The sequence below is a fragment of the Cervus canadensis genome, chromosome 6 (genome assembly GCF_019320065.1).
Source record: "Cervus canadensis isolate Bull #8, Minnesota chromosome 6, ASM1932006v1, whole genome shotgun sequence".
NCBI classification, from domain to species: Eukaryota; Metazoa; Chordata; class Mammalia; order Artiodactyla; family Cervidae; genus Cervus; species Cervus canadensis.
In genome coordinates, this window is record NC_057391.1 from 12,463,856 (window position 1) to 12,480,127 (window position 16,272).

Consider the following 16,272-nt stretch of genomic DNA (forward strand, 5'->3'; position numbering starts at 1 on the left):
TCAGAAGCAGGAATCCATGTCATCTTCTTTCCCTCTTACTTCTGGCTGCTTGGAAATTCTGATATTACGTTTGTGGCCTGCCTCCAGCATGTACAGAGGACATGAGCTATGCATTTCTGTGTCATCTTGCTCTCCCTTCTTCCCAATTTCCTTGTCTGTTATTTTTAAATCCTGCTGAGGTATATACAACTCTACAAGCTGGTTCTCAAATCCTTTTTTTGGAACGAGACTGAAGGATTTCTGCATAAATAATCATAGTGGAATTTTCAAGATATTTCAATGGTCTGTGGTGGCCAAATATGTGAAATTGAGGCTGTTCCAGTAAATCTGGAATGAATTGACACTCTATCCACAGAATATGAAACTGTGTGTAGAGTATGCATGTGTGCACACACACACACACACACACACACACACACACACACGAAGAATCCTTTTCTTGTCCAGACACTGGCATTGGCAGTGAAACCATCTAAACCAAAGGAGCCCCCTCACTGATGGCTTTGCCGCCCAGGAACCCTGCAGGGCAGAAGTTGGGGAGGGAATGGCAGTCTGAATAGCGGTCTTGGATGGCTGGAAGCTGGCACCTGTGAACAAGCAACAGTGATGGTGATGCATCCGGAACCAGGCTGCCCAGCCAACCAGCGCTTTCCCACCGGAGCTCTTTGCTCTGGGCTCCTCTGCCGGTGATTTCCCAGGTCCTGCCTTGCATTTTCTCCCTCATCTTCACATGTGGGGAGCCCCTGGCCAGCTACTGAAGACCCCCAGACAAGCCTTCAGCTTCCAGATCATGCAAGGCAGCATGGGTGAGAATATGGGATGGGGAGAGGGAGGGGAAGTCTCAGTAAAAGTGTGGGAGAAACCTCTTCAGTTTTTCTTTTCTCAGAACATTCTTTGGGTCTGTCTTCCAGACCATGCAAGACAGGGCCTTCCCAGTGGTCCAGTGGTTAAGACTCTGTGCTTCCGATGCAGGGGGCACAGTTCTATCCCTGGTGGGGGAAATTAGCATGCCGCGCGGTGTGGCCAAAAAAGGAAATTAAAAAAAATCCCTCCCCCTCACACAAAACAAAACAGGCAGACTTCATTTCATTTCTATTTAGGAGAATGATTAGAGTCTGACTCTTTACTAGCCTCTAATCTTGTCTGTTTTTATCTAGCATTGACTACTATTTAAGGAATGAAGGTTTTCTTGGCTGTGTTTTGTTTTCCCTCCTCCTTGCACAGAAGGTGTGAGAATAAGCTCGAGGGTTTGTCCAAGGGCAGGGAGCAGACCTGAGGCGGGGGCTGGGGTCCTGGGGTCCTGGTCTGACAGGCACTAGAAAGAAAGTGGAAGAATGTGAAGTCGCTCAGTTGTGTCCGACTCTTTGCGACCCCATGGACTGTAACCTACCAGGATCCTCAGTCCATGGGATTTTCCAGGCAAGAATACTGGAGTGGGTTGCCATTTCCTTCTCCAGGGGATCTTTCCGACCCAGGGATCGAACCTGGGTCTTCTGCATTGTAGGCAGACGCTTTACCGTCTGAGCCACCAGGAAGTCCCAACACAGAGCACGTCGCCTGGGATGAGGCGCCATCTTGGAAGAGGGGAGCCTGGGTCCTTCTACACAGGTGGTCTCACTGAACCATGCTGGCGACTCCCTCCTAAGGAGGAAGTACCCACGAGTACCAGGGATGAGAGCAGAAGCTTTCTGAAACAACCAGGGATCCAAAATGTCAAAGATAGTGAAAGATTCTAAGGTTTATATAAAAATATATCCGTGCATGCTAAGTCACTTCAGTCATGTCCAACTCTTCAATCCCACGGACTGTAGCCCACCAGGCTCCTCTGTTCGTGGGATTCTGGGGGCAAGAATATTGGAGTGGGTTGCCACGCCTCCTCCAGAGGATCTTCCAGACCCAGGGATCCAAGCCCTTGTCTCTTGTCTCCTCCATTGACAGGCAGATTCTTTACCACTAGCGCCACCTGGGAAGCCCTTGTAAACATATATGTGTGTTAGTAGCTGAGTTGTGTCTGACTTTTTGTGATCCCAGGGACTGTAGCCGACCAGGCTCATAGGTTCACAGAATTCTTCAGGCAAGAATACTGGAGTGAGTTGCCATTCCCTTCTCCAGAGGATCTTTCCAACCCATAGATCGAACCTGGGTCTCCTGCTTTGCAGGTAGATTCTTTACTATCTGAGCCACCAGGAAGTGCTATAAGCATATATATAAACATATGTAATCTATATAGTACATAAATATATATTTATTTAAATATACATGTGTTTTTTAAGTTTGCAAAATCATACAGAAAACACATGAATATATTCACATTTCAAAGAAATGGCAACCATCTCTGAAGTATGTGGAGTAAAAAAGGGTAAAGTCCGTTTCCTTGTCCCTTGCTCCCACCATCCCTCTCCTAGGTGGCCACTTCTGACAACTGGCCACTGTCACTCCCTGCATTTCCTCCCTCTTTTCATGCAAATTGGGGATATAAAAGTTGCTTTCTTTGATGTTCTACATTAGTGGAGCTAGACTGGTAAGTGTTTGGCAACTTTTTTAAAAAAATTTTTAAATGTATATTGGAGGCCTTTCTGGATCAGTGCACCCAGCACTGCCTCATTCATTTTAATGCCTTCCCAGCACTCCATTGTATGGGTGTTCCATGATTGATCTTACCAGTTCCCTGTGGATGGACACTTTTTTTCTTTCCAATGCTTTGCTCTCACAAAGAATGCTGCAATGAATATTCCTGTTCATGTAATTTCATACCCGTGTGTGTATATCTATTCCTAAGCATGGAATTGCTGAGTCAATTGTGCTTTCAATAGATGTTGCCAAGTTGTCTTTCTTTAGAGGTAACCTCATTCTTTTTAACTGAAGTATACTCAACACCAACATTTAACTAACATAACCAGTCAGAGATGAGATAGATGAAACTGGCTCAGTATGTGGGACCCAACCCTGCCTTCTGCTCATGGTTGGGGAAGGACTTGACTCCTGTTGGGAGCTCAGTGGCAAGAGGGGTGGGTGTATTTGCTCTAGTTAATCCCTGAAGAAACCATCACTGGTCCACAACTTTACAGTTTACAAAGTAGATGTCTGTGCATAATCTATCTCACTCCTATTAAATGAGGAAGAGCCACATTACTCATTTGCATCCCATTCTATAGATGAGAAAACTGAGGCTTGTAAGAATCACACTCAAATGACTGGTAAAACCAGGGTCTAAGACTCCAACTCCAGTGTTTTTCCACTGTGTCAACAGCCTTCCCCTTTTTCCCTGGGTCACTTCCTCTGTCTCCCCAATCCATACCACCCCCTATATACCAAATCCTCCCCAAACATTGCTGCTCTAAGAATCACCCCCCCAAAAAAAAAAGAATCACCCCCAACCCCAATTCCTAGGGCTTTGATAAACCCAGGAATATGCAGTGAGATTAGAAGTGATTCAGATTGGCCTGGAACACACCCATGAGGCTATCCCTGTGGGAGAATTTATAGCATCTTACTGCTCAGTTCAGTTCAGTTCAGTCGCTCTGTTGAGTCCAACTATTTGCTTCCTCATGGACTGCAGCATGCCAGGCTTCCCCGTCCATCACCAACTCCCAGAGCTTACTTAAACTCATGTCTATCGAATCGGTGATGACATCCAACTGTCTCATCCTCTGTCGTCCCCTTCTCCTCCTGCTTTCAATCTTTCCCAGCATCAGGGTCTTTTCAAATGAGTCAGTTCTTCACATCAGGTGGCCAAAGTATTGGAGTTTCAGTGTCAGTATCAGTCCTTCCAATGAATAGTCAGGACTGATTTCCTTTAGGATGGACTGGTTGGATCTCTTTGCAGTCCAAGGGACTCTCAAGAGTCCTCTCCAACACCACAGTTCAAAAGCATCAATTCTTCGGCACTCAGCTTTCTTTCTTTTTTTTTTCAGCTTTCTTTATAGTCCAACTCTCACATCCATACATGACTACTGGAAAAACCATATCTTTGGCTAGACAGACCTTTGTCGGCAAAGTAGTATCTCTGCTTTTTAATATCCTGTCTAGGTTGGTTGTCTTCCAAGAAGCAAGTGTCTTTTAATTTCATAGCTGCAGTCACCATGGCTGGAGCCCCCAAAAATAAAGTCTCTCACTGTTTCTGTTGTTTCCCCATCTATTTGCCATGAAGTGATGGGACTGGATGCCATGATCTTAGATTTCCGAATGTTGAGTTTTAAGTCAACTCTTACTATTCAGACAGGCTCAAGGACAGATGTGAGGCCTGGACTCCTTTCTACCCACCCCCTCAGCCCCCAGGCCAGAAAATCCGTTACTTAAGTTTTGGTTCAGTTCAGTTCAGTAGCTCAGTTGTGTCAGAGTCTTTGCAACCCCATGGACTGCAGCATACCAGAGCTTCCCAACTCCCAGAACTCAAACTCATGTCCATAGAATCGGCAATGCCATCCTACCATCTCATCCTCTGTCATCCCCTTCCCCTCCTGCCCTCAATCTTTCCCAGCATCAGGGTCTTTTCAAATAAGTCAGTTCTTTGCATCAGGTGGCCAAATATTGGCGTTTCAGCGTCAGCATCAGTCCTTTCAATGAATATTCAGGGCTGATTTCCTTCAGGATGGACTGGTTGGATCTCCTTGCAGTCCAAGGGACTCTCAAGAGTCTTCTCTAACACCACAGTTCAAAAGATCAATTCTTCGGAGCTCATCTTTCTTTGTAGTCCAACTCTCACATCCATACATGACTACTGGAAAAACCATAGCTTTGACTAGACAGATCTTTGTAGGCAAAGTAATGTCTCTGCTTTTTAATATGCTGTTTAGGTTGGTCATAGCTTTCTTTCCAAGGAGCAAGCGGCTACTCCATGGTGTCGCAAAGAGTTGGACGCAACTGAGGAATTAACACTAACTAAGCAGGTACTAACGGTACCTGGTTTCAGGACCTACAGAAGCTCAGGTTCTTGAAGTCTGATTGCAGAAAGAATTCAGTGAGAGACAAAGTGATAGGTAAGAAGTGGATTTGTTCAGATTCAGCGAGAAGCACACTGCCCAGACAGGCGGCGGGCCATCATAGAGGGTGACTGAGGCCACAAAATGTGGTACAGTTAGTTTTTATAAGCTGGGTAATTTCATATGCTAATGGGTGGGAGTTCAGTTCAGTTCAGTCACTCAGTCGCATCCAACTCTTTGCGACCCCATGGATTGCAACACACCAGGCTTCCCTGTCCATCACCAACTCCCAGAGCTTACTCAAACTCATGTCCATTGAGTTAATGGTGCCACCCAACCATCTCATCCTCTGTTGTCTGGGTTTTGGCTGGGTTTAAGTCCCAGTCACGTGGGTTTGAGTCCCAAGCAGGGTTTTGGCTGGGTTTGAGTCCTAAGCATGTGGGTTCAAGTCCTAAGCAGAGTTTTGGCTGGGTTTGAGGCCCAGCACATGAGCTCAAGTCCCAGTCCCAGTCCCAATCTGAGGTAAACGGTTTTAGCATCCCTATACAACTGCCCACTCTACATGAGACCCAACATAAAACCACTCAGGGCTTTTTTTTCAGGCCTTCATTTCCTTGTGCAGGCTCATGTCACATAGAAATCTAACTCTACGGGCATGCTTTTCTCCTGTTATTGTCAGTTTAATTTTCAGACTCATTCAGGGACCCTCAGAGGGTCAGGAGAATTCTTCCTTTCCCTACAGTTACTGGGTATTCTCAGGATGCTTGTGTAATCTTTTCCCCTCGAACCTGGTCTAGACCTAGACTCACTTGTATGGAAGAGAATAAGGCGGAAGTGAGGAGAGGTCACTCCCAAGGTCAAGTCACAGGAGGACCGAGTGCCTTCCGGGTCACTCACTTGCCCTCAGGAAAGCCAGCGCCATGCTGTGAGCTACGCTGTGGAGGAGCCACAAGATGAGGACCTGATGAGCCAGCAAAGACCTGAGATTGTCAACAGCCAGGTGAGTGAACTTGGAAGTGGATCCTCTCGGCAGTCAAGCTTTGGGATGACTGCAGCCCCAGCCCACTCCGAGATCGCAGCCTCCTGAGAGACCCTGACCCAGAGGCACCCAGCCAAGTTGTACCTGGATCCTGAACCACAGAAACTCTGAGATAACAAATTCTCATTAGTTAAGCCACCAAGTTTGAGGGTAACTTGCTACTCAGACAAAGGTAGCTAATGCATTTTCTACAGTCTCCAGTTTTCTATTGCTGGATGTCTGGGCTATGCTTAACTGCTCATTAATATAAAATCCACTTTAGTGAATATCTTCCTAACCAATAAATCTTTTCTGAATTTAAGATCACTTTCTTTTTTTTTTTTTTTTTTAAGATCACTTTCTAAGAGTGATCCCAGCAGGGAGATGATTGAAGCCATGATTCAAATATGTCTGATTTTTCATGTGTGTTAGTTGCTCAGTCATGTCTGATTCTTTGCAACCCCATGGACTGTAGCCCACCAGACTCTTCAGTCTATGGAATTCTCTAGGCAAGAGTACTGGAATGGGTAGCCATTCCTTTCTCCAGGGGATCTTCCTGATGCAGAGATTGAACCCAGGTCTCCTGCATTGAGGCAGATTCTTTACCTTTTGAGCCACCAAGTACCCCCACATTGCTGTCCTCTAAGGAAGCGAGTAATCCAGTTGGGCCACCAGGAGCCTTCAGGTCACCATTCTCACACACCCTTGGCCACATCTTTCTTGGTCTCCTTGATCATCTATAGCCACCAGGTAATCATAATACTTTCCCCACCTAATTCTCAGCATTATTGTCTGACTTGAAATCAAAATTATGCAAATAAAAAGTGTCCTGGAGCACATACAGTGCTCTGATGGCTGAGAGAGTTTAGGGTTTTTCTTAGAATCTCAGGATTTCTCAGAGTTCAGCCCCTCTGCATTTCGTAGAAGAGGAAGCAGGGGCTTGGAATGGCCCAGGGCTGTGCTGGGGGTCACACGGTAATTCATGGCAGGGCAGGGCCAGGGCAACCAGGGTGCTTGGCCTCCCTGTGTGGACATCTCCCGACCTATTCAGTCTCCCAGCTTGCCTGAACCAAACATTCAGACAGAACCACAGGGCTCTCTTTCAACCTCTGAGGACTCAGAAAATCCTCATATTTTAAGGAAAGCTGGGCCCCAACCCTCCCTCCCTTTGCTAACCTGGCCACCAAATGAACAACCGCATCTTCACCCCATGTGGCTCTGCTTAGCTCAGTCCTTCCACATCTCAGGGAAAGGGGCGCTCAGCTCCCACCTCCTCCTCGCTCCAAGACCCCTCTCTTAGGCCATGAACCCCAGCCCGGGCTGCTTCCACCCCCTTGTCATTGTAGCCAAGAAAACAGGAAGTGTCTGAGTCACCCACTGTCCCCTGGGCTTTGGCTGTCTGGACCTGAGTTCTGGAGTCAGGGGAGGACAGGGAGGGAGCATGTCGGTCTTATAGAAGCCAAGCCTGTCTGTGGAGCCCACATGTCCAGCACTTCCTTGCAGCTTGTGAGACCTTGAAGAGCCTATGGTCCAAGAACCACCCCAGTTCTTGGGAAGAAAGAAAGAGTGCTCCCTTAAGATGTAGAATTTTTGTGTTGGTTCTACTTCCAACCAGTTATGGGCCATGGACTTGTCCAGTGATTCTCAAACTTGGTTATATCTTAGAATCACCTGGGTTCTACCCAGAGAGATTCAGACTTAATTTTTTTTAAAACTCAGGTCTTCCATAATGGTTCAGTGGCTAAGATTCTGCACTCCCAATGCAGGGGGTCTGGATTCAACCCCTGGTCAGGGAACTAGATTGCACAGTCTGCAACTAAAGGTCCTGAGAGCTGCAACTAAGACCTGGCACAGCTAAATAAATATTTTTAAATAAACAAATAAATAAAAGCTCCCCAGGTGACTTCTAGGCACATCCAGGCTTGATAATCATTGGGATATCTTATTTACCTCCTTAAGCCTCAATCTCCCACCTGTCAAATGGGGCTAAATGTGCCTACTTTCCCCAGCCGCTGAGCAATATGCTCTCCTAGGTGTGTGCAAGCACACGGAATACAAAACGCTAGTGGAACATGTCTTCATATGTCCACCCATGCGAGAGCTTGGGAAGTGAAGTACCTTCAAGTTTCCTTGCCTTGGAACCCAGGTCAAGGTGAGAGTGTCAGGACCTTGACAAATGTGCTCAAGAGCCTTAGCAAGCCTGTCCCCTGTCCCTCAGTGGTCATCCTCCCGAGTGCCCAGCACTGAGCAGAGGATATGCAGGGCGAAAACAGCAGTCAACTCAGCCCCAGCCCCCAAAGAGCTCTTGGTCCAGTGGGGAGAAAGGCAGGAACACAACCACCCAAAATACAAGGCAGGGGGATACAAAGGGTTCTAAGAGAGGAAGATGAGAAAGGAGAAAAAGCTGTGTTCTAGCTGGAGGGGGTAGGGAAGGCTTCCTGAACGAAAGGGCACAGCAAGCATCCATCCTACTTGGGTGTGGGATCCCCGATGGAGGAAACTGCAGGAACAAAGGTTTAAAGAGAGGAAGGAAAGTGTAATCAAGACTTCCTAGGGTCACCTAGGGTGTGAGTTGTGAATGGAGGGGATGGGATAAACAGAAGGCCAACGTGCAGCTCTCTTCCAGCCCTTCTTCTGTGAAGATACACGTACACACTGCATGATTCCATTGATTAAAAATAGCAAGTACTTTTGTTTGACAGTGTGATCCGATCATGTTGTGTTGTTGTTCAGGTGCTAAGTTCAGGCTTTGCAACCCCATAGAATGCAGTCCTTCCCTGTCCTTCACCATCTCCTGAAGTTGGCTCAAGTTCATGTCCATTGAGTCAGTGATGCCAACCAACCCTCTCATCCTCTGCCGTCCCCTTCTCCTCCTGCCTCCAATCTTTCCCAGCATCAGGGTCTTTTCCAGTGAGTCAGTTCTTCGCATCAGGTGGCCAAAGTACTGGAGCTTCAGCTTCAGCATCAGTCCTTCCAATGAATATTCAGGACTGATTTCCTTTAGGATTGACTGGATTGATCTTGTTGTCCCAGGGACTCTCAAGAGTGTTCTCTAGCACCAGAGTTTGAAAATATTAGTTCTTCAGCACTCAGCCTATTTTTTTTTTCCCCCCAAGCACTCAGCCTTTTTTATGATCCAGCTCACACATCCATACATGACTACTGGAAAAACCATAGCCGGACCTTTGTTGGCAAATTAATGTCTCTGCTTTTCAATATGCTGTGTAGGTTGGTCATCACTTTCCTTCCAAGGAGCGGCATCTCTTAATTCCATGGCTGCAGTCACCGTGTCTCAGCATCTACTGCTTCATCTGATCCTTGGTTGTGTTGTCTTGTCATCTTTCATGTCTAGTTTTCTTCGATAGTAGGATGGATGTTTGAAAGGTAACCTTTAGAAATTACTTGAGGGAATTGCCTGGCGGTCCATTGGTTAGGACTCTGCATTCTCATTGCCAAGGGCCCAGATTCAATCCCTATTCGGGGTACTAAAATCCCACAAGCCTCTAGGTAGGGCCAAAAAAAAAAAAAAATTACTTGAGGCCTAAAATGATGTCATCATCTTTCAATTAGGATTTTAGTTAGCTTCTGCCGGGCATCTAGGGTATCCCATGATCACCTTAGTCCAGTTTCAAGGCTGAAGACCTCATGGCTTACCCAGATATCAAAGCCAGCCTGTGGAATTTGTGGAGACCAATTTGTTTCTGGTTCACTCTTACACTTTTCTTCTCCTTCTTCTTTTTGATCGTGCCATGTGGCTTGTGGAATCTGAGTTCTCCAACCAGGGATTGAACCTGGACCTTTAGCCCACTGGACAGCCAGGGAATTTCCACCATTACTCCTTTTTAAAAAAAAACTAGTTACTGTTTATCAAATTTTGAATCAACTAATCTTTGATATTGGTTTTTAAAATTTTTAATTTATTTTTAGTTTTGGCTGAGCTGGGTCTTCCTTTCTGCGTGGGCTTTTCTCTCGCTTCGGCGGGTGGGGGCTACTCTTCCGTCGCGGTGCTTGGGCTTCTCATTGTGGTGGCTTCTCCAGTTGCGGAGCACGGGCTCTAGCGCCCACGGGCCTCAGCAGTTGCAGCATGTGGGCTCAGTAGCTGTGACTTCTGGGCTCTAGAGCACAGGCTCAATCATCGTGTGCTTGGACTTAGTTGTTCTGCAGCATGTCAGATCTTCCCGATCAGGGATTAACCCAAGTCTCCTGCATTGGCAGGCGGATTCTTTACCACTGAGTCACGGGGGAAGCCCGTCTACCCTCACTCAATTTAAATTGAAGTGTTTTAATTTCCCAGTCCCAGTTCTCTGCCCTAAGTTCTGTTCCCTGACTCCCACCTCAAGGCTCTCAGAGATTCCGTGCAGCTTCTCAGCTTTCTCCCTGATCGGACAACTCTACCATGGCAGGAGGGCCTCCTGACTCTGGGCTCTCTAGCTGGGCAATTTCTTTTTTTTTAATTAATTAATTTATTTTTTATTTTAATTGGAGGCTAATTACAATATTGTGGTGGTTTTTGCCATACATTCACATGAATCAGCCATGGGTGTACATGTGTCCCCCATTCTGAATCCCCCTCCCACCTCCCTCCCCATCCCATCCCTCTGGGTCATCCCAGTGCACCAGCCCTGAGCACCCTGCCTCATGCATCGAACCTGGACTGGCGATCTATTTCTCATGTGATAATATACTTGTTTCAACGCTATTCTCTCAAATCATCCCACCTCGCCTTCTCCCACAGAGCCCAACAGTCTGTTCTTTACATCTGTGTCTCTTTTGCTGTCTCGCATATAGGGTCATCGTTACCATCTTTCTAAATTCCATATATATACATTAATATACTGTATTGGTGTTTTTCTTTCTGACTTACTTTGCTCTGTATAATAGGCTCCAGTTTCATCCACCTCATTAGAACTGATTCAAATGCATTCCTTTTTAATAGCTGAGTAATATTCCATTGTGTGTATGTACAAGAGCTTTCTTATCCATTCATCTGCCGATGGACATCTAGGTTGCTTCCATGTCCTGGCTATTGTAAACAGCTGGGCAATTTCTTCATATATGGTTAGCTTTTTGATGCTTTTAAGATTATTTAAAATATTGTGGCCAGTTTTTTTTAAGTTGTCTTTTTTAGCAAGGTGGGCCTGAGTCATCTAAATCTGCCTTTAAGGAAAGCAAGGGTCCTCTCTAATTCAATTCTAACATGATAGTGTTTCTACTTAATTTTTTGATCCTATAACTATACCCTTTTTATACTGAAAAATTATATCTAAAATATGTACTTATTTTATTTTTCTGACAATAAAAAAAAAGTTCAAAACAACAGTACCAATATGACTTTAAAAACCGCAGCCATAGGCATCCACCCAGCCCTTCGGATGAGACTTGGTCTCCGCAGCTCGTTGGGATCTCACTCTAGTCTTTCCTCAGGCTGTGGTGGCCGCCCCAGCACAACACCTCTCCCCTCTGGGCCAAGGGGCAGGTGAAACTAGGGGTTTGCTTCTAGAATTTAAGTTCAGCTTGCAAACCTTGTTTTTCTATTTATATACAGCGAATTTTAACAACCTCCTTTGAGAGGCTTGGAATAATATTTGGTCCAGTTTATAAACTCAAATATCTTAAAATATTTTAAACATTGTTTAAAAATGAGACTTCCTATTTCAGTACTCTGTTCCTAACTTAACCAAGAAGAGCTTCCTTCCTACTAGGTAATCCTTATGACCAATTAAGTTAAACTCATAGAAAATTTAAATTAAATAGTAGTAAAAATTAAAATGGCTTCCCTGGTGGTTCAGAGGGTAAAGAATCTGCCTGCAATGCAGAAGACCCAGGTTCAATACCTTCGTAGTGAAGATCCCCTGGAGAAGGAAATGGCAACTTACTCCAGTATTCTTGCCTGCAGAATCCCATGGACAGAGGACCCTGACGGGCTACAGTCCATGGGGTCACAAAGAGTCAAACACAACTGAACAACCAACACTTTCACTTTCAAAAATTTTGGTTAATTTAAAGTTCTCTTATGGGTTCTAGTTTTGTATATAAACTTGATAAGAGTTCAACCTAAAACCCTCAGTTTAAATTACTCAGTTTTACACTTTCAATTATTTGTTAAAAGGCTGTCATTCTAGAAGATCAAATTATCTAATAAATTACAAGCATTATAAATACCAAACATGTAAAAATTACTTCCTTTTTTTAAAAAAATTGTTTATTTGACTATGCCAGATCTTTATTGCAGCATGCAGGATTTTTAGTTGCGGCTTTTGGGATCTTTAGTTTTAGCATGTGAAATCTTAGTTGCAGGATGTGGGATCTACTTCCCTGACTAGGAAGTGAATCTGGCCTCCTGCATTGGGAGCATGGACTCTTAGCCACTGGACCACCAGGGAAGCCCCCAGATTACTTCTTATTACAAAAATATCAGTGTCAAGGTCAAGGAGCCCATATCCTTGGTGCCAAATTTCCCACATACCTCCTAGTTCTTCTGGTGCAGCACCCCTCTCAGGCTGATAACCTGATTGCATTTTGACTCTGAAACTGGGTGTAGTGGGCACAATAATACCACCCCCTGCCAAAGACGTCCATATCCTAATTGCCAGAATCTTCGAATATGTAACTTACGTGACAAAAGGGACTTCGCAGACAAGATTGGGTCAAGGATCTTGAGACGGGAGATTAGTTTGCATTATCCAGGTGGGTCCAGTGTTTTCACAGATCCTTATAAGAGAAAGAGGGAGGCTGGAAAGTGAGATATAGAGTGGGGGATAACAGAAGCAGAGGTTGGAGTGATGTGATTGCTGGCTGGCAGGGAGCCATGAGCCAAGAAATGAGAGTGATGTCTAGAAGCTGGAGGAGGTATGGAAGCAGATTTTCCCCTCGAGCCTTCAGCAGAAACGCAGTTCTGCAACACCTTCATTTTAGCCCTGTGAGACTCACTGGGGAATTCTGTTACCCAGGACTGCAAGATAATAAGTCAGTGTAATTTTAAGCCACTAAGTTTGTGATAATTTGTTAGAGCAGCAGTAGGAAACTAATAACATTATACAGTAAGTCCCCTGCATACAAACAAGTTCCATTCCAAAGCACATTCATAAGTCTAATTTGTTTTTAAGTCCAACAAAGTTAGCTTAGGTGCCCAACTAACACAATCAGTGGTATAGTACTGCACTGTTGTAGGTTTATAATATGTTTGCTCAGTCATGTCCAACTCTCTGAGACTTCATGGACTGAAGCCCGCCAGGCTCCTCTGTCCATGGGAATTTTCAGGCAAGAATATTGGAGTGGGTTGCCATTTTCTTCTCCAGGGGATTCTCCCTACCCAGGAATCGAACCTATGTCTCTTGCATCTCCTGCATTGGCAGGCGGATTCTTTACCATTAGCACCACCTGGAAGCCCCTTTTCACACAAAAAATACATAAAAAACAAACACTAAAAGTAAAGAAAATATTTTTATTCTGACAGTATAGTAATTTGAAACGTACAGTAGTACAGTACAAGAGCTGGTATACAGGGGCCGGCATCAGATGAACAGGCAAGAAGAGTTACTGACTGGAGAAGGGAGAGGAGGTGGGAGACGGTAGAGCTGAAGGATCGTCAGCAACAGGAGACAGAGGGCGAGCTGCGATCTCACTCATGCCTGATGTTGAAGGCACAGGTTCTTATTTCTTGCTGGATTCTACTCTATCCACCGTCTAGAAAAAAATGATCCAGTGGTGTCTGGGTAATTCATGCCTTTGAAAGTTCACACCTTGAAAGTTTGTATGTAGGGTACTTCCTATATAAATAGAATTTTTCACTTAACCTTAAGGCCTCTGAATTCTATGTGATCCTAAGATATTCAAATATCCATTCTATTGAACGCTGAGGACTTTCGAAAGACCAACAGTGAAATCATTGGATAAATGGGAGTTCGAGGTTGTCTACGCAGTTGTTTGCGCAGCCTATGCCTTGCTCTGTGTGACCATGTAAGTGCTTACTGATAGGTGATTTTTTCGGCTTGTTTCTAATCAGAAGGTATTTGCATCCTACAGCTGAGAGTCCTAAGTTCTTGGAAGGTGGTGTGAGCAGCTCCTGTGCTTCATGATATTCAGGCACCCGAGGACAGTTGGAGAAGTCAGTTCTGGTGGCCATTTGTTGAGACTGGTTCCCCCTCTTCATTCCTCAAACACTCTCAGAACACTGTGCCAAGGGACCCAGCAGTGAAGGGTGCTGGTCTGGACCCTTAAAGCCCTCAGCTGAAGTAGGAGCCGTGGCCAGTGATCCTGACAGGGTACCTTCAGGGCAGAGCAGGGACGGCCAGTGTGCAGAACATCACCCAGCGTAGAGGGGAGGGGGACAGGAGGGGGTGGCCAGGGATTTAGAACTCAGGGGCTGAGAAGGGACAGCACAACAGGTTGCTTGAGATCAGACCTGGTCAGCCTCAGGGCAGGGGGAAGGGAGATGTGGAGACCCAGGCTGAAACGGGCGGGCATCAGGCTGGAGCCTGGTCCTCCGTCAGCTTGGACTCCGGTGTGCTGGACTCCCATCCTGACCCGGTCTTGTGACCTCAGTTTCTTCATGAGAACAGAGTCATTCATACTAGCATCTTCCTCTCCACAGGGAGGCAGGAGACCCCCGGGAAGGCGGAGCCTGACTTTTGTCCAGGAGGCTGGACTACCGACTTCAGAAGGTAAGCCGGGCCCCAGCCAGTATAACCACTGGGGGTCTGAGCCCACCACTCATCTTTGCGGAAGTCTCCTGCCTGTTTCCGGCTCCTCCAAGCCCAGATCCAGGCCTTAACTGGCTCTGATGACAAAACTGTCACCGCCCTTCAGTCGTGAAGGATGTGTAAGAAACATGAGCCAGGTTCCAGCCTCAGCTGAAGGAGCCAGCCTCTGGGGGTGGGGGTGGCGGTGTGCGCGCAGAGGGGTAGCTCTGGGAATCTCAACCCTAGAGGACCCTGGAGCCCCACTAGGGCTGAAAATCTCTGGGTTACAGGCCCAGAATTCGGGGTTGGATCCACTGGCCCATCCCCTTTCTCGTAAGGCCTGGCCTTCACTGTAGTGTCGTTTTCCAAGCGTGCCTTCTCCTGGTGACTTTAGGGTTGGAGCACGGCCCCTGCACACACATGCAGTGTCCCCGTACTCAGTTGAGCTAACAATGTTGTGTCACACACAGACACGTGGACTTGTGTTCTAAGGAGGGTTACCAGAGTTAGCAAATAAAAACTCAGAACACCCAGATACATTTCAACTTCATACAAGCAACTTATACTTCTTTAGTGTTAAGTAAGTTCCAAGGATTGCATAGGACATATTTATTCTAAAAATATTATTTGCTGTTCATCTGAAATATAAATGAACTGGACACTCTGTATTTTACTGGTAGCCCCACTCCAGTGGGGCACCTTCCTGGTTGTTCAGATATCCTCATGACTCCCCTAGACACACACTGATGCTGTAAGCTCAGTTAGGTGGGGGCTGACCTCTCTGCCTCTGCCTGGGGAGATGCCTGCCTAGCCTGGGCCCAGCATCACTGGCCAAAGTATCCAGGGAGGACTTGCAAGAGATAATGGCCTTGAGATGGCCTTGAGGAGTGAGAATGAAACCTGGAAATGGTCACCCATCAAGGAGGTCAGGCTGGGAGAGGCCTACCTCTGGGCCCCAAAGTCCATTAAGTTCCCATGAAGGGGGATGGGGCTGGCACCACCTCATGCCTCCCCCATCCCCTCCTGCACCTCCACCCAGGTCCCTAGTATGGTAAGAGGGCTCAGGATCAATGGTGGTGAATCTGGAGGGTATTTTGGAAACAGACATGGTGAGAAAAGAATCCTCTGTCCCAGACTGAATCATCAAATCCAGGGCTTCTTTTGGCCCAGCTTTCCGAAAAGAAAGGCTGACAGCCTGCAGAGGGCGACCTCTGCCCCGGGGCCCGATGCCCACCTCTCCATGCTGGTGGTGGTGGTAGGTGAGTTTGGGAGATCGGTCAGGCCCAAGAGGAGGGCACCCACCCAGGTTTGAGGTTCTTAACTTGTCAGACCGATCACCCTCCTTCTGATATAAAATACTGTGGACGCCCCTTTTATCATCCTGAAAAGAAATTCACAGATATTACAGCCAATACAGACACATAATTTAATATATATATATATATATATATATATATATATTGCTCTAATTGTAAAATAAGGGAGAAATTAAAAGCTATTGAGGAATAAAGTAAAATGTATTTCAGTCTGTAATGTTTAAACATCACTACACTAGGAAGACCGTGGCATGTTTAATTACCCCTGGCTTTAGCTATAAATAGGAGCATTAAGAACGTGACAGGTGAAATACAGGTGGATACAGGGGTGTTGT

General features: G+C 46.0%; 1 long non-coding RNA gene and 1 other non-coding gene across 3 annotated transcripts in view; one reads left to right on the top strand and one right to left on the bottom strand.

Annotated features, from left to right (window-relative positions):
• The first annotated feature begins 484 nt into the window (after window positions 1–484).
• LOC122443069 overlaps window positions 485–16,272 on the top strand; it is a 117,928-nt gene continuing 102,140 nt past the window's right edge. The window contains exons 1-3 of one of the 2 annotated variants that reach the window (XR_006269891.1): window positions 485–806; window positions 5,720–5,922; window positions 14,534–14,603. This is a non-coding gene — a long non-coding RNA (uncharacterized LOC122443069). The remainder of the gene's footprint in view (window positions 807–5,719; window positions 5,923–14,533; window positions 14,604–16,272) is intronic. The other variant, XR_006269892.1, reaches the window with a different exon arrangement.
• Window positions 1,464–1,535, bottom strand: TRNAC-ACA. Its single transcript has one exon. It is a non-coding gene; the product is annotated as a tRNA-Cys (tRNA).